Consider the following 21,162-nt stretch of genomic DNA (forward strand, 5'->3'; position numbering starts at 1 on the left):
ATTTAATTGGGGGACATTAAAAAGAAAACCATAAAATCAAATTGGTCTTAAATTTGTTCTTAACAAAGGAGACTGAAATAAAAAAACCCTGAAGAGCTGAATCCTTGCTGAGCACAGTACCTGCTGAACTAGGACCACCTCCCTTCATCCTAGATTCACCTTGGCCACTCCTGCTTTCCTACCACCTCTTGCTAATAGCATTGGATATCAGACACCTTCTTAAATTTCCATAGATCTCCTGTTTCTTTTCTTTAAAGAAAGAACTCATTGATGCAGACAGTGCTTTTCCCTCTGGCTAGATAACACAGGGTGAACCTCCAGAGAGTGCTGGGCTTGACAGGGAGCTGGTTCCTCATACGGTATTTTAACAGACAAACATGCAAGGAAAAGGGATTTAAAAAAGGACAGTTACCCCATGCAATGAAAGCTCAATGATTTAAAAAGCAGCAGTGTGTGCGTGAGGGAAGGAAGGGAGGCTGGGGAAAGCGATGGCAGATTTCACTTGCCAGACCAGAGGTAACAAAAAATTACCCTGATCCAAGAGACCATGTGAAAGGACATTACCAGGGTATGAAAAATTATTTCAGGTGGACAGAATGCATTTTTTCTGCCCTTTCTCTGTTATTTTGCTGTTCTCTGCTTGCATCTGTTAAATGGTGGAATGTCCGTGGGGACATTTTGAAAAGCTGCACAATGTCAATTAAATTTGCTGAGCAGTATATCTTTTTGGAGTACATGTGACCTTTTCTGTTTGTCATTTCCTGGGCACCACACCAAGTGATCCTCTTAGGATGCTGGCTTTGTGGAGCAGGCCCGCAGCAGCAGGACTGCAGGAACTGCAGGTTTCTGGGACGGCTGCCAACCTCCCTATAATTGCCATCAGCAGGAAAGAGCTAGAAAAGCTTGGCTGAGTCCATCTTTCACAGATAGATTGACCCCTTTCTGCCACTGCAGAATCACAGCCAGAGAGAAACACATATCCAAAAAGAGAGAGAAGGGAGGGGAAGAGTGGGGGCAGAGGAATGATTACAACAGGAAGGCTGCATCTGATCTGAACAGGGGAGATTTGGAGGTTACACTGGCTGTTTCACCGTCAACAGCATTTTTAACGTCTTCTGGTTTAAGACAGGTGAATCTGAGAATGAAGCTTTAATGCTGAGCTCTGTTTTAATGAAACTGGTCTTGCTCTGAGATCAGAGTCAGTGCTCTGAGAGAGGGGTGGGAATTCAATACCTTCATGCGATACATCTGCTGGGAAATAATTTGAACATATATGCAGCAAACAAAAGAGAGAGTATGAATGCATGCTGAATGTTACTGCAGGTGCTTGAAAAGCAGATGGGGGACAGCAAAAGGAAGCAGAAAGGAAGGTGCATGAACACAGTAAGGTAGCTAAGCTAAAATACTTTGAAAAGCAGTGGGAAACACCATTGTACTTTATGAGAGCAGGAAGTGGACAGCAGTGCCCTTAATCTCCCTTTGTGACCACAGTGCAGAAGCCCATGAGCTCAGTGTGGGAATTTCAAGACAAGTGCTGGGATCCCCACACTGAGCCCAATCCACCTGCCCTGGCACATCTCAGCTGAGCTGGGGCAGGCAATGGTCAAAGTCTGGATGAAATATCAAGCCTGCTTTAGTCAATCTCGACCCGTGAGGTCCTAAGTCCAATTCTAACTCCACTCGGGAATGGAAAGAGGAAAGTGGGTTAAAGAGGTAAGCTGTCATCCCTTCATTGCAATTGTGTGCCCTGCTAGGTAGAGGCACTGCAGTTCTGCCACCTCTCTCCTTTCCTGGAGGAAAATCCTTTCCTCACTGACTGAGATGCAGTTGTCATGCAGAAAAGAGCAAGTCTGAGCCGCAAAACTGTATAAAAATATACATGAGCTCTGAAAATCAAGATGTCTATGGAAAATAAAGCTTCTGAGACAGAATATCTCTGCTGTATGTTTAGGTTAGTATAGTGTCTATTAATATTAAGGTGTTTGATGTTATAAAGAACGTAACACTCAAATTCATTCACTTGCAATGCTTCTTCTTCTTTTCCTTATCCATGAACTATCTCTTAGTTGTCAACATAAATAATACTTGGGTTACAGTAATGTCCTGTGGCTCCGGACTGGGGGAGTTTCAATGTATAAGGTGCTGAGCAAACATGTATAGAGGCATAATCCTGTCAAATGTTATCCAGGTCATATAATTTGTAGCTATATTCCTCCCTCTAAAGAACACACTCAGCTTGGCAAAATGCTTTGCCTGCTTCTGAATGTGACACTCAGTGTCAGTGAGTGACATCTCGCAGATGACACTTTATTGATAGAGCAGGTGCTGGTGGCAAGGACTATATTTATAAAGCAGAGGTCTAAAAACGGCATTGCAAGGCTCTGTGCCTAACAGATCTCAGTTATTTTCAGATCAGATTTGATCCTTTTGCAAAACCTTCCTCCCCTTCCTCTACTGCTCACAAACTCCTACAAGAATGAGGAAGCCAAGGGGTGCTTCCCCAGATCACCAGCAGAAAAGTCACACAACAGGGTACAAAAAATCTGTATCACTCATATGAAAGAAGATGTGCATGTGAGAGGAGTTGCCAGAGCCATACATTACAGTGCATTTTTTCTTCACAGATAAGTAGGCAAATACCCTTTCAGGTTAGCATTGCAGCAGCTTCTATTTGTCATAGCCTCAAAGTTACAATAGACAAGGGCAGATGAACACATCACCATGAACCAAGCAACAGTGTGCATTTTTGGCACGTCACTCAGTCTGTGGTAACTCTGCCTATACGTACCCGGTCCTGAGGAAAACATGAGACACCCTACTACTGCACTGGCATGAATAAGACCATGTGTATAGTGCTCATCAGATGACAACTGGACTACCCTGAGGTCCCTTGTCTGTCTGCCCTTGTCCTGCCACATTTTTACTCATAAGACTCCTAAGCTGTTGAAGCAGTTTGCCACTCTGGGCAATAGGGATGTTTCTGAGAGCCAGAGGGTAATTTATGGCTGTACAGATGATATCCAACCACCAGCGCACCGTCTGCAATGTTTGGGAACTGATGGCTGATCTTAAAACTGCACCTCTGTCTGAAGGTCTTTCCAACTATAAAGATCCAGCACCATGTTCAGAGGTTAAGTGTGGGTTTAGAGAGAGAAGGCAGGAAAGAGATTTAGGCATTTTATTTTGTGCCCAAGATGTTTTGAATGTTTTCTGGAGGTCGCCTCCATTGATCCACCTGTGGATATGTGCTGGGTGCAAGAAAAGGTGATGAGATGCTGGTCTGCTGGCCACAAAAACTGGTGTTCTTTGCTCAAGTTAACTTGAAAAGCGTTGCCAGACCTCAGCTTGTAATGTGCTATTCAATTACGCTTTCCACATGCTGCTTAGAGGAATCCTAGTCTGAGTGTGGTCCATAGTAAATAAGAGGGAACAAACCTTAAACTTAAGGCATCTGGAAACCTATTTATTTATTCCTTGGAAATTAAACAAGTAGGGTTTTTTAAACAACTATGTGTTAAGGAATTATATATTGTGGCTGGAGGAGAAGTCAGCATCGACAAAGTCATTTCCTCATGTGAGTGACAAATAAAAAGGAGGACACCTCTATATTTCATTTTGTTTCTATTTGTCACCTCCATTTACAGCTGTAGGCATGTAAATGATTTGAATAGTCTCACTGAAATCAGGAGGGAAACATGGGCTTGCAGGGAGGTATGTGATGGAGGGCTTTACCAAATCAGCCTCTAACACCAGATGCTGGAAGACAACAGTGTTGTTAGCTGTTGGCAGCTGACCTGAAGAAGTGAAGTTTAGCAGCGAATGGAGCCCCCAGGCTCTGCAGCTCAGCTTCATTTCCTCTCAATAGCACAAAATGTTTTAAAAGATGCTGAAACCAACAACTTTCCCCAAGTCAACAAAAATAGAAACACTTGCAGCAGGTGAGTGCAGCCTATATTCCCTATTCCAGGGAATCAGGGTGATGGATGGGGATGGATGGTGGATCAACAGCAATTAAAAGGTGGGCAAGAGGCAATAGCAAAATGGCTGAGGTTCAAATCCAGAACAACAAGGCGTCCATGAGAACAATTGCAATTGTCGACAGAGGTGAAATGTAATCTGTGGTTTGCAAATGCAGTCTAGATCCTCAAAACATAATCAAAAAAAGTCACACATAAGCAAACTGTGGAAGCAAGGACAGGCGGCCTGGGAAGAATACAGGAACGTTGTCCAGGAAGCTAGGGACCACGTTAGGAAAGCTAAGGCCCAGTTAGAATTAAATCTGGCAAGGGATGTGAAAGATAACAGGAAAGGCTTCTACAGGTACATAGCAAATAAAAGACAGATTAGGGACAACGTGGGCCCTCTCCAGAAGCGATCAGGAGAAATGGCTACCATGGATTTGGAGAAGGCTGAGGTTCTTAATGATTTCTTTACCTCAGTCTTCACCAGCAAATGCTCTGATCACACCACGAAAGTCTTGGAAGGCAGATGCAGGGACTGTGAGAATGAAGACCTTAGGCCCACTGTAGAAGAGGATCAGGTTCCAGACCATCTTAAGAACCTGAATGTGCACAAGGCCATGGGACCTGATGAAATCCATCCGCGGATCCTGAAGGAGCTGGTGAATGAAGTTGCTAAACCACTGTCCATCATATTCGAAAAATCATGGCAGTCAGGTGAAGTTCCCGATGACTGGAAGAAGGGTAATATAACCCCCATTTTCAAGAAGGGGAAAATGGAAGACCTGGGGAACTACAGAGCAGCCAGTCTCACCTCTGTGCCTGGCAAAATCTTGGAGCAGATTCTCCTGGAAAGCATGCTAAGGCACATGAAAAGCAATGAGGTGGTTGGTGACAACCAACATGGTTTTACTAAGGGGAAATGCTGCCTGACCAATTCAGTGGCCTTCTATGATGGGGCTACGGAACTGATGGACAGTGGCAGAGCAGTTGGTAGCAGTCATCTACCTGGGCTTGTGCAAAGCGTTCGACACTGTCCCGCACAACATCCTTGTCTCTAAATTGGAGAGACATCAATTTGATAGATGGACCACTCAGTGGATAAAGAACTGGCTCGATGGCCGCACACAAAGAGTTGTGGTAAACGGCTCAATGTCCAGTTGGACAACGGTAAGGAGTGGTGTCCCTCAGGGATCCGTGTTGGGACCTGTCCTGTTCAACATCTTTGTCGGCGACATGGACTGTGGGATTGAGTGTGCCCTCAGCAAGTTTGCTGACGACACCAAGCTGTGTGGTTCGGTTGATACGCTGGAGGGAAGAGATGCTATCCAGAGGGACCTTGGCACGCTTGAGAGGTGGGCCGATGCTAACCTTATGAAGTTTAACCAAGCCAAGCGCAAGGTCTCCTACACCTGGGTCGGGACAATCCCAGGCACAGCTACAGGTTGGGCAGAGAAGAGATTCAGAACAGCACTGCAGAGAAAGATTTGGGGGTGTTGGTTGATGAGAAGCTTAACATGAGCCAGCAGTGTGTGCTTACAGCCCGGAAAGCCAACCATATCCTGGGCTGCATCAAAAGGAGCGTGACCTGCCCCTCTACACCTCAAAGGAGGTGATCCTGCCCCTCTACTCTGCTCTCGTGAGACCTCACTTGGAGAATTGTGTACTGTGTCCTCAACATAAAAAGGACATGGAGCTGTTGGAGCAAGTCCAGAGGAGGGCCACGAGGATAATAAGAGGGCTAGAGCACCTCCCGTATGAAGACAGGCTGAGAAAGTTGGGGCTCTTCAGCCTGGAGAAGAGAAGGCTGCGTGGAGACCTCATAGCAGCCTTCCAGTATCTGAAGGGGGCCTACAAGGATGCTGGGGAGGGACTCTTCATTAGGGACTGTAGTAGTAGGACAAGGGGTAATGGGTTCAAACTTAAACAGGGGAAGTTTAGATTAGATTTAAGGAAGAAGTTCTTTACTGTGAGGGTGGTGAGGCATTGGAATGGGTTGCCCGAGGAAGTTGTGAATGCTCCATTCCTGGCGGTGTTCAAGACCAGGTTGGACAGAGCCTTGGACAACATGTTTTAGTGCGAGGTGTCCCTGCCCATGGCAGGGGACTTGGAACTAGATGATCTAAGGTCCTTTCCAACCCTAACTATTCTATGCTTCTATGATTCTGTGATTAGATGCCTCGGCTCTGCTCACTACCTGGCCCATGAGCTCTATAATGTTGATATAAACCACACAGCTCAGGCAAGATCCACTGGATGGGTTTGATCAAGCACCAGTGCATCTTTATGAAAGTGAGTCAACTGAACACAGATGTTTTCATTCTTTGGTGTTGTAGAAGCAAAAGCCTCTTCCCTCCCTCCTCTTTCTGCCTCCTGCAATCTCCAGCTACATTTTTAATACCTTTTTTCATCTCATTTTATTTGTGTGTATTAAAGGAGGCCTAAACTGGGGGAAGAAGAAAGAGAGGAAATGCCAACACATCAGTCCTCAAATAGCCACGCGGCTTACAAACTTGCCTGTAAAAATACTCCTCCCACAAAACTTTCTTCCTCAGCGGAAATCCCAGGCTCAGCCACTTAAGTCTTTCCTAAAAGCAACGCAGTTTGCACTCTATTCTGCTTGTATTAACAAATTCAAGTTTCTCCGGGCCAAGAAAGAGGGGAAAGAAATCTTTAAAGCCCTTTGGAGAAATTGCCCGTCCTGGAGAACCCTTAATGTCAAGGAAAGAGAACTCAGTCTAGAGGTACTTGAGATGCTATCTGCTGCAGCAGGCAAACCTGACATAGAGTCCAGTGAAAAGGCACCTGAGACTATTTTCTTTATAAAATTATTTAGGAGAAAAAGTGTCCACCTTCCCTTGAAATTCTTCTTCAGGTTCCTCTGCAGGACCATCCAGACAAGCACCACCAACCTACCTGAGGTCTTCTTCCTGGGTTAGATGTCAAATACAACATTCTGCTGACACACCCAATCTACCTGAGATACTGAATCACCCCCAGAGATTCTGCTTTAGTGCCCTTTTGGCAGCTAATGCCCCATAGTCACTTGTGCAGATCCACCAGTACTATCATCCTCTCACATAACATATCATTAAGGATAACAAGTCACTCACTGTTTTTCATCCAAATGCCTCCTTACTTCTCACTCTGCCATTATTTATATCACCAGAAGAGGGAAATGAAGGATCATCCTATTGTTTCACTGTCCTACATCACCCTTCCACCTCTCTGTCTTTTCTTAACATGTTTCCTGAAGTCTAAAATGAGAAAGCTTTGCATTTCTCAAACACAGTCAAAAAGATGCTTCCAAAACCAACACTGCAGCACCTTTGGACAGCCCAACTACTCAAAACAGTGAATACCCTGAACACTGAGTGCCTTGCAGACCTGGCATGTTTGTAGTCCCAGAGCTGTGGCACCCAACACCACTAGTCACTTTGCAAGACCTACGCCACCAACAGTGATACCCACGTACCTTCCCTTTCCAGCATACAGGCTTCCTCCCTGTGCAAATCGTTGTTTACAGTAGCTACTGATCTGTATGTGTGAACAGAACATCATTTGTTAATTTGGATTCTGCATGTTTTGAGGCCGAGCTGCATGGATGTCCAGGAACACAGGATGCTATGATGGGTTATATCTGGTATATTTTCTTACTGCAAGTTGTGGTCATGCAAGAGTTGTGCCTGGACAGCAAAAATAAAGACTGCTTATTCACATTATTTTCGCAGTTGCTGCAAAAAAGAGAAATCCAGGAGGTAGGAGAGGCTGTGCTCTCTCTAAGTTGCTCAGACCGTGTTCCTCTGTGAGATCTAAAGTGCAGGAGAGATGTGAAACACCCAGTAAGAAGGAGGTCTGCCGAGACAGGCCTAGGCAGAACATCAGGCTTCAGATGTGAAGAATAGAATCATAAAATCACAGAATCATAGAATGGTTAGGGTTGGAAAGGACCTTAAGATCATCTTGTTCCAGCCCCCTGCTATGGGCAGGAACCCCTCACCCTAGACCATGTCACCCAAGGCTCTGTCCAACCTGGCCTTGAACACTGCCAGGGATGGAAAAGGTTTGTCCTAGGGTCTGGCAGGGATGGTGCAGTTTGTCACCACTCAGTAGGCAACTAACACTGGCTGGATTAAGAAAACACCCATGTGTGACAATTTGTTAAAGAGCTCTTTTGTTAGGAAGAACAATTACAAGGAAGAGTTATGTGTGACCTATTCCCACAGCTAGCTCTATCCTGCTCCACATGCCACTCCTCATGTCTGATACTGGGGTCAAAATACTGTTACAGCCTTGTACCCAGGCAAGTTACACATAGCTCTGACTCGAGCTGTTACCTCCCTGGAAATTGGTGAGAAGAGACCTGTGAGAGCTGAGGGAGCTTTTGGTGAGTTTACATTAAGCTTCAAGGTTACAAGTGAACCAGAAACCATGCAAGCCATTTTTGATTTTGCAGCATCAGTGTCACATATGAAATATCACATTTTCTCCTCTGTTTTGGGGTCCCTTTTTTCTTCCTCTTTTAAATACTACAAATAAAAATAAGTTATTATTTTATTCCTTCTTCTCGAGGGAACTCAGCTGATAGAGAAATTAATTAATTTACAAAATTGTGAAATGTTTCTTTCTCATTCAGCCTGGGTTAGGTGTAAAGATCTTACCTTCTTGTTCTCAGGTACCTCCTTTGGCATGCAATAAATGAACAAACAGAAAACCTACCTGTTACCTCTCTCCCCTTTGAATTCCTCTGTAATTAAGAGTGGCAAACAATGACCTATGCAAAAGCAGGAAATAAATTATAGTTAAAATGGCAAAAGCAAAATATTTCTCCTCTAAACGTGTTGGGTTTTTACTTTGTGTGTCTTGGCAGCCTAACCCTCTGAAAACAGCCGGCTGAATTCTCTGAACTCAACAGAGCAGCCCGAGGATAAACCCTCCAGTAAATCGTATGTGACTGAAGCTATAGGAGCCTGACTGTGAGTAAAAACATTTTAAATATGATTGCTATACCTGTTAGTAACCAAAGAGCCCTTTTGGAGCAAATAATTTCCTTGGAAGCATCTGAATCCAATCATCTAAGCCTGGAAGCCCACATCTGTGTAATACCACTGCTCTCATCTCCACATTGTCTGTCCCCTGCCTCAAAAGAAAAGAGTTTACCTTGTCCATCTATCATTTAAATGGTAATGAGCTAAATGAATTCCATGTCACTTCTGAGCTTCAGAGTGAGCTTGGGTTTATTTATTCATTTAAAGCCACTGGAACAATTCTGACATTGCTGAACATGTCCCGGATTTATGGAAAATAAAACTGTACTAATCTAGTGCATTTATTAGCTTTTCTGTTGGATGCCTGCATGAGTATCCAGAGATGTGAGTTTGCCCTGCAGTTGTGTTCTGACTGGAACAGCATCTCCTGAAATGTAAATGTTATCTTAAGGTCATATGCTGATGAAAACCACTGTCTTGCCAAACTCTCATTTCTTGGTCATTTGACAAAGCAGCTGCTGTGCGGTTACACGGCACAAAGAAAGCTATTAAAGATGGATGAGTTACATGTTTGATTTGGCATATATAATACGGCTTCTAAAGATAAAAATTAAGATAGACAATTATTTTTCCTGATTTAACTGAATAAATAAAAGACATCTCACAAACTTATATATACAGGAATGATATTTCTAAATTAAGTTGTTCATCTGCATCTTATGTAGTCCTCCAAGGGCTTTTGTGAATGAGTTTTAAAGGGACAAAACAAATATCCTAATGTCTGATATAATTAATTTGTGGCAACCTAGATTGGTATTGAGAAAAACTCCTGAATAGGAGGAGAATACAGAGATTAGGCAATTGTACATGTCATGACATTAAGTTCTGCCTCTGATGTACATTAATGAAAATAAAGATTACAAGGTTTAGGTCATCAGCAGCTGGTGTCAGCTGGTATGGTACCACATCTTTGCCTCCAAGGTCTGTGAAGATTATCTTTTACCATCTGGAGGATATCTAGCATTGGCCAATGTCAGAAATACAATACTGGAGGCTTCTGCTGCTGCTTTTGGCAAACCAACATGAATGCTCACTTGTACGAGTGGAAAACATGCAGTGTGGAGTCAAGATAGACAGTAATATGACATGTTTTAGGAGGTGGTGCTGTCATAGTTAGTCATTCAAGGCTATTTTAGTGTGTGAGAAAGCACTGACAGGGAAATCATGCTGCAAGGATGTAAGTTTGGGGTTAACGTGAATCTCTGTGTCCAGGAAGAGATGGAGTGTTGGAGTTGTAGCAGGATTTGGTCTCCACATTTGAGCTGTGAGGAGTCAGTCCCGGAAGCAGAAGTGTTCCTAGGAGCAAAACGCCTGGTGAGGGGTGGAGAAGGAAGTATTTTCCTGCATGTTGTTTGACCTTCTTGCAAGAAGAAAGGTCAATTTTTTTTTAAGAAAAGTATCAGCAGTGTTTTCTCTCCCTAACAATTGCTCTTGTTCAGGGATATTTTTGGTACTTTGCAACACAGTATTTAAACAAACCTAGTTTGGGATTTCTGTGGCCTTTTCTGTTTTTTCCCCTCCTTTTTGAGTTACGGAGAGGTTGCAAGTGAGGAACATAATTTAGCATTTAGGATAAGACTTTACTTATAGAGTACATCCAGCAGTCATTTACACATTAACCCTCACATAGCCAGAAACATAGAAAAGTTGCACCAATGAGAAATAATCATGGGTAATAACAAAGCACTCACTTTCAGATAAGAAATCTAATTCAGAAAGAATAGGATTCATCAATGTTCAAGCCAATGAAGGATATGTCTCTATAAAACTTTATCTTGTAGGCTGGCAAAGGATCTCTCTCTCCTGCTTACTGACAACTTTGATAAAACACTGCTCAAAATTTGGTTTCTAGATCAAGATCTGGGATCAAAAAAGCCTTCTGGATATGTTTTACAGGGGGAAATTTGAGCATGAAGCATCTTATGTTTAGTGGTTACACCGTACATTTCAGGGGTGTCTGGTCCACCCAACCAGCTGTGGATAGCAGGGATTTCCCTACTTTAGGAAAAAAGACAATTTTTCTGCTAGGGATTGTGTAGGACTTCATTTTATTTCTTGGAAATCTGCCCTGTTTTGTTGCAACTGCCGTTAGTTTACTAAGATACCTCCGGAATAGCAACACACCTTTCTGTATGGCTAAGTTTGTTAAAACAAGAGAGCTCACCTTCCTTGTAAATCATTTATTGGTTATTTGTTAATACCTTGCATCTCCTGCTGTCAGCCTAGTCAGCTGACCTGCTGCAGCCACCATGGGATGGAAACAGTCCTACTCAGCACTGCCTGTGTGCATTGCCTGGTGGTCTTTATCTCAGTAGAGATCTCTACCACAATGAGAACACATTGCACTTTGTGGGTCTTACAAAATTCAATTCACATGCTGAGGCTTCCTGCTCTTGCAATTCACTTCTTTGAATTAGCTAAGACACCTCCCCATGACACATAATTCTTGTGAAACTTGTTAGCTCCCCTTAATATAGGTAAATAAATAAACAAGCAAGCTGGAATTCATTACCGAAATCAAGTAACAGCCCAACAGAAAATTTAACAATAAAATATCTATGTCATGAAACATCAATCCTTGCAATAAACCATGGGCTGAGAGAAGGCATGGTGAAATAGCTTCTTCCACTAATGAAATATTGTATCCTCATGACAAAAACACAGAAAGACACAAACTGAGCTGAAAGGGAATTACCAGTACTGCAAGGTTCCTGCACAGTACCTTGTCTTGCTTAATGTCATTTCTCTTTGGGCAAAGCACATTCATTGCGCAGAGCTTAAAGTATGGAAAGGACAGGTCGTAAGAGGAGCCCAGTGATGCAAGAAGACTTGTGTGCATTTACTCCGTGTACAAAGCTTTATGCCACCCTCATGGTCTCAAAACATCCACTGTACATCCGGCTGATATTTAGGTGTAAAAAATTAATAATATGGCATTCTTCATCCTAGCTGCTTGGACCTAATTGCTCTGTCCTTCCAGCATTCACTCTCTGGTTATATTTCCATTGCTATATAGGGCTTTGGTCTTCAGCATCCCCAAGATGAAGGGATTTTAAAGCCGAAGGATCATCTTGCTTATATCACTTATGTCACAGGTTATGAAGTTTTGCCTCGCTGCCCCCAAGATTGGTCCAAGGAATTGATGTTCAGTGAAAATTCTCTTCCAGAAAGACACCCAGTCTTGATTTTCAGGAAGGACAAAATGGAGAACCCACCGCTTTCCTTAGCTTGTAATCCTCCTCAGCAAAAAGTTAAACTCTCTCTAAATCACACCGGTTCCTCTCGTGCCTTCCTCTGTCTGATTAAAGAGTCCTTTTCCAAACAGGTTCACCTCTCCACACAAATATTTCTCCACTAGTTAAATTACCTACCTATCCTCTCACTGCCCAAGTAATCAGGATGAGTTTGGAAAGTTTCTCCTTCTCAAGAATTTTCTTCTGCCCTTGTGTGGCTCTTTCCTGAGATTTCTCCTTTTCTTTTCTTTTTACATCATTGAAAGAAAGCAAACCGGGATGCATGCAGCATTACCATTTCACTCACTCTGATTTTGCATGCAGGTGCAGGGCTGCAATCAAATTCTATTGAAGTGGGAATATGCATATAAGAAAGTTCCATGACTTTTATCATTAAAGGCCCTGGAGTTACAGTATATGGAGTGTTTATAGAGTACACATAGCATATATACATACAGATAGATACCTATAGGTTTAGATGTATCTATCTGTCTCTGCAGCCATGCAAGTAATTATTCTGCAGGTAAGTTCAGCTGCCTAATGCCAGTAAGCGAAAAACACGTGGGAAGAAGTCAGAAGCGGCAGTGAAACATTCTCAGAAACAAGAAATTAATCAGGGTCTTGCATAAGCAGGAAGAGTGCAGTAAGAACAGCCACTAATAATAGGTTAGGTAGATTTGCTTGCCTTATCTAGATCTAATTTAATGTTCAGCACTTAGTGGAGACCTCTTGCCCTGAACTCATGGTCAGACTTTGGTCTTCTCTGCTTCAAGGTCTTCGCTGAATATTTGTTTTCTGGATCACAGGCATTTAGGTAAAATTCAGTTCTAAGCAGGCTGGGCTCCTTAGTATTACGTATCGCATGGACTTTTATTCTTTGTAAATTGTCACATCTGTAAATTGTGATACTCCTAAGCAGTATTATTCATACTCATTTAGGAATTCATCATGTCACAGTTATATCACATTCCTTGTTCACTGGCTATATCATTTAGCTAAGATTTTCATTAAAATACTTCCAAACGTATTGCTATGAAGGCATATCCTCTTTGGCTTGAGCTCCTTAGTTCTCATTTCCAAGGACTTCTCCAGAGAACAACAGGCTTTACATGACACAGCACTATTCCTGATGGGGGGGGCTGAAAGCTACCCCTCCAACCAAGGTCACCTCCCTCCTGTCATTCACAGCAGTCATCTCTCTCCATTCAGGGATCTCTACATGTCCAGGAACAACTGGGAATGCTGAATGCTTCTACACAGCGTGGAGCTCAGGTTGAGTTACTTACCCATCATGACCTCTCCTGTATAAACATCCCTCACATTCCTTGCCTGCAGGAAGGTTGTCCCTTTCCTACATATGAAATCTCATAACTATGAGATAGGAACATAGTCTGTATTCTGTGTTCCTGCACAGACTGCATTGCATTTGGCTGGTTTAAAACATGTTTTGCCTGAATAAGCCAAGCTTCACCAGTGATCTAACTTAGAGTGTCCCTGCAGTGATTTATACTTCTACCAATCTTCATTAGCTGCAAATTCTATCAGCAGTGACTTTATATCTAATTCTGGATTACCAATGAAAACATTCAGTAGCCCCAAGCGTAGGTCTGATTTTGTGGAGACACTGCTTAGAATGCCCCTCGTTGATGATGATTTATCTGAATTGTTGGACCTGTCCTTTATCGTTTTGTCAGCTGATATCCTGTGTGGCTTTTTTTTTTTTTTTTCCCATTGCCTTCCCTTGTCTTTTCCTTTGAAAACTAAAATTGTGATATTCAGGAATGTTCTTTTCTACATCAGCTTGCTGGCAGTTCTGTTAGGAGTAGTGGGTTCTTATCCATGGGAAAACCTGTGACTATGTTGAACTGCAATGAAAATTGAAAGGTAGAGGCCATTTCCTGTGTTCTGACAGAAATACAATCCATGAGAATAAAATGTAAATACATATACACATAAGTTTGTTCATAAAAAATTGTTGGTTCCTTTTACAAGTTTTGGATATACATTGCAGATAAGCTTGGGGGTTATGTTTATTTTTTTTTTAGTACTGTTCTTAGATAAATGAATTGGTTCCTTCTATGTGTTTTGCTTTAGCAGTGTGGTGTTAAACACGTACAAAATGTTTCAGTCAAATAAAAAGATTTAACTTCGTCCAAAAAACCCCCAAACACATAGAACTGTAGAAACAGCCAAGTGTTGTAGCCATTCCCCAAATAAGGTGTTAGGATTTGCCTATAAACCTAATCTGTTTAATATGGTTTGGGTTTATGCAGTAGGTCATGGTGGTTAATGTTTAGTGAGCTGAAACAAGAATGGAAGAAAATTATAATGGAAAAGCTTGGTTTTAAAAACAGCTCTTCATAAATGGCTATAAGGGGGATGATCAGACTCATGGTGTGTATCACACATATTTTGGCTAAGCTGGGCTTTGAAAGCCTTTCAGCTGAGATAAGCATGATCATCCGAGCAGGGCTTTTTAGCTCAAAACACTCCTAATGTTGGACTATTGGCATGAGGTGGTGACAACTGCAGAAGGCAAAGGGGGAGAAAGCCATAGCGCTATGTCTGTTTTATAGAGAACGGCAGCACAGGAGAGGCAGTATTGCCTATATTAGTCTTGTGTGATTTGGGGACGGGGGTCATGATGGGGTGGTCCAGTTCAGGCCACGAGTCCTCAGCACTGACACCCCTTCCCTCTCTCTGTAGGCTCGTACCAGCTGCCTTCCAGCAGTTTTTCACCCTGTCCACCTTTCAAAGCAAGTCCAGCCAGAGTCATGTCTGTACCGTTGCAAGATATCAGGGCCCTGAAAGCCCAACAGTCAAGGCAATATGGTGATAAGTACAGACTAATTAACCCCAAGGCACTCATTATCCAAGACAGATGCTGCTTCTGGAGCTAGTTTGGTTTTTCTCTGTACTGACCTCCAAATAGCCCATACATAGACAAGTTCTAGAAAACAGTGCACCAGGTTTTGCTTGGTCATAAAGCCTCTAAGAGCATTCAGCCTTACTAGTCCTTCTGCAGGAAGCCTTCTCTCTATTCTCTCTGTAGAAGTTATAGTGTTGTGTAGCTGATGTGCAAGTATAGCTGATGTGCAAGTCCAAGGGCTTGGTCAATGGGGAGAACCCACATCACCTTCTCTGTATAAAATGTAGAGAATAAGATGTGACTCAAATGGTGATAAACTTGCCTGCAAACCAATACGAGGTAATTCTCCTGAGCTTTCATGTGCCCACTTGTCTCCGCATCAACGACTCCTCACTTGCCTGTGAATGACCCGCCGTTTGTGGGCAGTGACCAAGGAGTAATCTGTATCCAAATACTGCCTTGAGCTTTGCCCCTGGCTTCATGGGGCCCTCCAGGAGGCCATATGACGGGAAAAGGGCTGAATGACAATGATGAGACCAATCTCATCATGCAGCTTGAGGGCTGGGTTTGAACTGGCATGAACTCCCACCAGCTCTCAGATTCATAAGCTGAGAGAGACTGAAAATAGGCTTGTGAACCCAATGCATGAAACTTAGGAGAAACAACAGATGTGAAATCCCATTTTAAGTTACTTTCAGAGCAAACTGGCTGCCAAAGAAATAACATTCTTATACCCAAGTGCCACCTCCATGCAAAGGTTAATCTGGAGATTCTTTGCTAGAGGGAAGACCTCAGAGGAAAACAACTGAGAAAGGGGAAGAATCACTTCCTCTGACTCCATCTTTTGCCCTGGAACTTATGTGCTAAATTCCCTCCAAGCACAGCAGAAATGGTTTCAAATCTCTGGAGAAAAGAGACTACTTTCAACAACCAGTGCCTGCTCATCACAGCCTGTTCAAATGTGGTTTTCATCTGACTCCTGGAACACCTAAAAGGGAGGCAGATGATTTCGAATAATAACCTTAATTAATGGTCTAATAAGGAGCTGATGTGCTAAACCTGAGATAACACTTTGTGACCTGACTTTTTTCAGGCACAAGCCACAAGCATCTGGGTTTTTATTTTTTTAAGAAGCCTTGTGACCCCCTTGACATGGTACAAGTGTGAATCTTCTCTGGTTTGTTGTGAGGTCGTCTTCCATTTTTAAATCACTTGGAGAGCTGTAATTAAAAAGCAACACCCTAACTAATGGTGAAGTCACAGCTCCCAGATCCCCTTTCTATCTTCCCTTCCTTATTTCTTCTGACAGCACTTGACCTTGTCAAAAGCCAATTTTTAGCTGCGCAATTTTCTTTCCCCTTGAATATGTCAGTGCAAGAACAGCTTTGCTTTTACAAAGACGCAGTACAGTCTTCAAGTCATTGATGAATATTATCGGCATCTCAGCTGTGGCATTCCCCCTCCAAGCCAGCAGCCACGTGTTGGAGAGGCTATTAGCCTGTCACATGTTCCTTGGTGTTCTGGACTCACACTCTCAAGGGAATCCATTAGCATTTACACTTTTAGGCAGTTTTCTCCTCCCCCGTTAATAATTATCCAGGGACAGGATAATTAAAATAGGTTCTGAGGCTATGAAGCACCTCTGTTCGCTTTCTCTACTTACAGAGCCAAATAAGAACTTTAACGTAGATTTGGAGACAGCTCCTGAAGGGTTTTTACACCTTTGTCATGTTCTTGTCTTCGTTAAGCACGATCTAATCCTCCATTTCATTTCATTAACCTGAACAGGAACAAATTTTGAAATGTGACCACAAGACAGTAAAATTCCCCTAGACATCTGAGGAAGTTCCATCACTATAAAATGGATAATTTCACAGGATGGACAAGAACTCAGGAATTAGGGACTGGTTAGCACAGATTTCCTACATGATTTTATCCAAATCACCAAGTTTCTGTATCTTGATCTTATCACAAAAAATGAAAAGTTCTCTTTCATCCAGCCATCAATTAGTGAGATTTCCAGAAAAGGTGTGGCTTCTTCCAGTTCATTCATCCTTGGCTGCAAACAGCCAAAAACAACATCAAGAAAACCAGCTCTATAACCAAGCCCTGTTGGCCATTCAAGGCAGGAAAGCATGCAGGCTAATGAGCTGTGTGAGAAGTATTTCAGCAAGACTCGCTGATAGCTTGAGAGCCATCACAGCGCTGTTCATCATTGCGTGATGTGAGTATGCCTGCAGCAATCTCCGCTGATGGCCTCTTGATATTCCTGCAAAATAATACTAGTAGTCACTGTTGCTAGTACCAGAGCCTTGCTGCACAAGTGGTATGGGAAGTCTCGTGACATTTTAGGAAGAGCTAATTTAAATGTATGCTCCAAAACCTTCACAGTCTGTCCTCTTCTAAATCTTGCTCTGGGTTTGTTTTGCTAATTGTACCATCACCTAGGATCTACAGTGGGAGAAAGGGGCACACACAGTGTTCTGTGTACAGCCTGGCCTCTGGGTTGAAAATCTTTGGCTTGTCTCCCCTAACAGCTGTCATTCAATTTGCCTTAAATAATAAAAAAAAGAGCAGATGAAGCAATGGAATATAATTATGCCTACCATCTTTCAAAACTTGATGCTTTTTAACTAAACCCTATATTATTCATATGCTGTATATTTTATTACTGTTAGTTTCAAAGCTGTTGGAAATCACAGATCATTCCTCACCACAATGTCTTTATTATGCACACAAAAATCATGCATGGAAGAGCCCTGACGATGTAAACTCTCAAGAAGCAAAGCCCCTAAGTCGTGTAAAAAATGTATGTCACAGACAAAGAAGTATGTCATTTCTATTTCCTTTTTATGGATATTCTTGTCATTATGGAAGAAGATTATTTTTCCCCCTTTATTTCCTATTTAAATGTAGTTAGTGCAGAGGTAATTTGCAATGGTATTTCAATGACACAAATGGAGTACACTTCCCCACATCTGTCTGCATCTTCAAGGATGAGCGTGCTGTAATTATACCATTCCAGTTTCATTAACAGCTCTGCTGTGCCCAATGTGGTTCATAAGTATTCTGTTGAAATACAGGACAAAGTTCATTGAATTGTCAGGAGCATTTGAGTGATATAGGGTTCATGCAAATTGCATTAGAATTGTGTTGTTTTGAAGCCGTACATTGGAAGTAAAGAGTTGATCAGAAATTTTTTGAGCAGAAAAACCTAAAAGCCAAGGATTCCTCATTGTTCCACAATTGAAAATCAGAGGGGGGAAAAAAAAAAAAAGGCTAAACAGCAGAAATACTCAGTTAAAAATGCAAAAAAAAAAAGAAAAGTTGAATTTGCAGTTGAATTTTCAGATTCTCTATCAACGGTGTTTTAATTTGCTTGATTCTTTGTTGAGGAGCAGTTCAGTGAATTTGCCTCTTTAATAAAACTTTTTTTGATGAAAGGGTTTGGATAGTTCTAAGTAATAAAATGTGTCAGATTAAAGTCAATCCTTTGGTCAGAAAGATTCCCCTCTGCTGCGCTCTGGGGAGACGTCCCCCTGAAGTCCTGCATCCAGCTCTGGGGCAACAACACAAGAGGGACATGGAGCTGTTGGAGCGAGCCCAGAGGAGACCATGGAGATGCTGCGAGGGCTGGAGCAGCTCTGCTCTGGAGACAGGCTGAGAGAGCTCTCTGATTCAGCCTTCAGAAGAGAAGACTCCTTAAGGGGAGATCTTAGAGCAGCTCTCAGTGCCTAAAGGGGCTACAAGAAAGCTGAGACAGGCTTTGGACAAGGGCTTATAGGGACAGGACAAGGGGGAATGGCTTTAACCTGCCAGAGGGGAGATTAAGATGAGCTCTTAGGCAGAAGTTCTTCCCTGTGAGGGTGATCAGGCACTGGCACAGGTTGCCCAGAGATGCTGTGGCTGCCCCATGCCTGGCAGTCTTCAAGGCCAGGTTGGACAGGGCTTAGGGCAACCTCGTGTAGTGGAAGGTGTCTCTGACCCTGGCAGGGCATTGGAACTGGATGAGCTTTAAGGTGCCTTCCAACACAAACCAGCCTGTGATTCTACGATTCTATTCTGTGAAAGCAAAGAATAACAATCCAAATAGGAACCTGAAGAAGGCATGCCTAACAAGAGCACAGGGCAATGAATGTTTGTTTGTGCAATATGGGCTAATGGACAGCTCTATGACAGACCAAAAAATAATTGACTCCTTCTTGCTACAACCATTCATACACTGAGCTTTCAAAAGCAGGGCAATGTAGGTAGGCTGGCGCCCACATTTCATCACCGAAAGAGAAGCAAGCACCTAACAGCTACCCACCTTTTTTGTTATGGTTACTGAAGTTAGACATACAAATCAGCCTAACTGTTGTCCTGCCTGTTGTCACTGCCTGGTGAAAAGGTACTTCCTAACTCTGGAAAAATACACACTTTTTCCTTAAGCAGCACACCTACTTTGAGCTCACCTTCTTGCGGATCCTCCTCTGCTCACATCCATCTCCCAGATTTACTGCTGTGTGATGTCTACCATTTACTGAGCAGCTAAGACTCACCTACTCTAGCTGCAGTATAAGACAGGCATGTACATACACACCACAAGAGAAAGAAAGCTCATCCTTTTTCCTTCATTCCCACTCAACTGCTTATGACATTCCTGATGTTTCTTCCATGGTTCCTCCTCATTGCTCCAGCACCGACTGGTCACTATGGCAGCTTCATCAAAGCAAACATCAGCTAAACTGAGCAGCTCTTGTTAGGCCACATTTCATCTCATTTCAGGCCTTTCCTTCTGATGAAGTCCCTCTTTCTCTGCCATAGCTCAGCTCAAGACACTTTTGCTCAGAAAAATCCCACCTAACAGTGTCTCAGCTCATTGGGGAATCCTCTTTTCGCCCAGCACAACTTGGGTTGCCACTATAAAGAACCAAGAGCAGCAAGTAAATGCAGTGCTGTCTGCTTCCTGGGATAAACACATCCTGAAAGGAATAGCCAATATATAATTCTATCTGTGGGGGAAATTCAGAACCAGCTGAGATATTTGTTACTGCTTTTATCCTCTTGCCTATGCAAATTAGTGGGGTTCGGAGCTAAATATAAATGCTTTAAAAGGAAATCTGAAAGTGGGATCTGTTCCATATGCTAGTTCTGCTCTCTTCCTCTGGAAAGACACCTGTGGGTACATTTACACTAATAATTTCAAGCTATCTCTTCTCTGATGTAAATTTACAAGGAAGAAGCAGGAGAAATGCGAATCAAATGTTGCAGGCGGCTGGTAAGATAATTAGCATGTGATGCATAAGAAAGAAGAATCCCAAGAAGCAAAGCTAGAAGTACATGTATGTATTTGTGACAGTATTTTGGGGAACTTTCATTTCACTGAGGATCAGCTGTGTTTGCATTTTGCTCTTTCTTATTCCCACTTAGTGAATCTCTTCTAGGAATGTCATTTTTCCATGAGCTTTCTAACTGATGAAGTAGCTGCAGGAGAGAGGAAAGAAAAGCAACTTAAAAATAGATAAGCTGTTTGTTTAGCTGACTTGAATTTGCTGCTCTGTGGAGGAGGATGCTATCAAAAACAGAAGTTTAGAAGCTTATAATGCTGGAAAAGTTTCTAGATGTGCATCACCAGTACATAATTCATGCTGCATGTTATTCTGTAAGTTGCTTATAAATTATTGCTAGAGATAAGATTGACCCAGGTACATTGAATTTTGTTTTTTCAAAAGTTAATCATGGTCTTTAGCCTGAGAAAACAGGGCTTGTGTGATCATGCTTTGTGCCTGTCCAGACATCTGTCAGTCTCTTTCAATAACTTGTAAACCCACTGATCAACTTTGACAGAAGGGCAGAGGTCTCAAACATAGTAAATTCCAGTGTTTTTCATGAAAATCAGCAGCTTTTCTGTTCAGTTTTAGCTGCCAGCTGGCCTTTGTGCATGAAACTACTGGTCAATAATCAGCATATGCGTTTCTAAGAGCCACTATGCTGCTGCTTGTTAATTGGGACTGAGAGGGAAGATCAGTGTCCACAAGGACAGGAACTTGGGATGTGCACAGGGATTGCAT

The 21,162-nt window shown here is 42.6% G+C and overlaps 1 protein-coding gene across 1 annotated transcript in view; it reads left to right on the top strand.

Annotated features, from left to right (window-relative positions):
- The window catches only part of SLC14A2 (solute carrier family 14 member 2), a 352,417-nt gene that overhangs the window by 189,506 nt on the left and 141,749 nt on the right, over positions 1 to 21,162 (top strand). Inside the window, exon 3 of the mRNA XM_030470582.1 lies at positions 8,830 to 8,935. The gene's annotated coding sequence lies outside the window, so the exon portion shown is untranslated. The remainder of the gene's footprint in view (positions 1 to 8,829; positions 8,936 to 21,162) is intronic.

Source organism: Strigops habroptila, chromosome Z, assembly GCF_004027225.2.
Source record: "Strigops habroptila isolate Jane chromosome Z, bStrHab1.2.pri, whole genome shotgun sequence".
Taxonomy (NCBI): Eukaryota; Metazoa; Chordata; class Aves; order Psittaciformes; family Psittacidae; genus Strigops; species Strigops habroptila.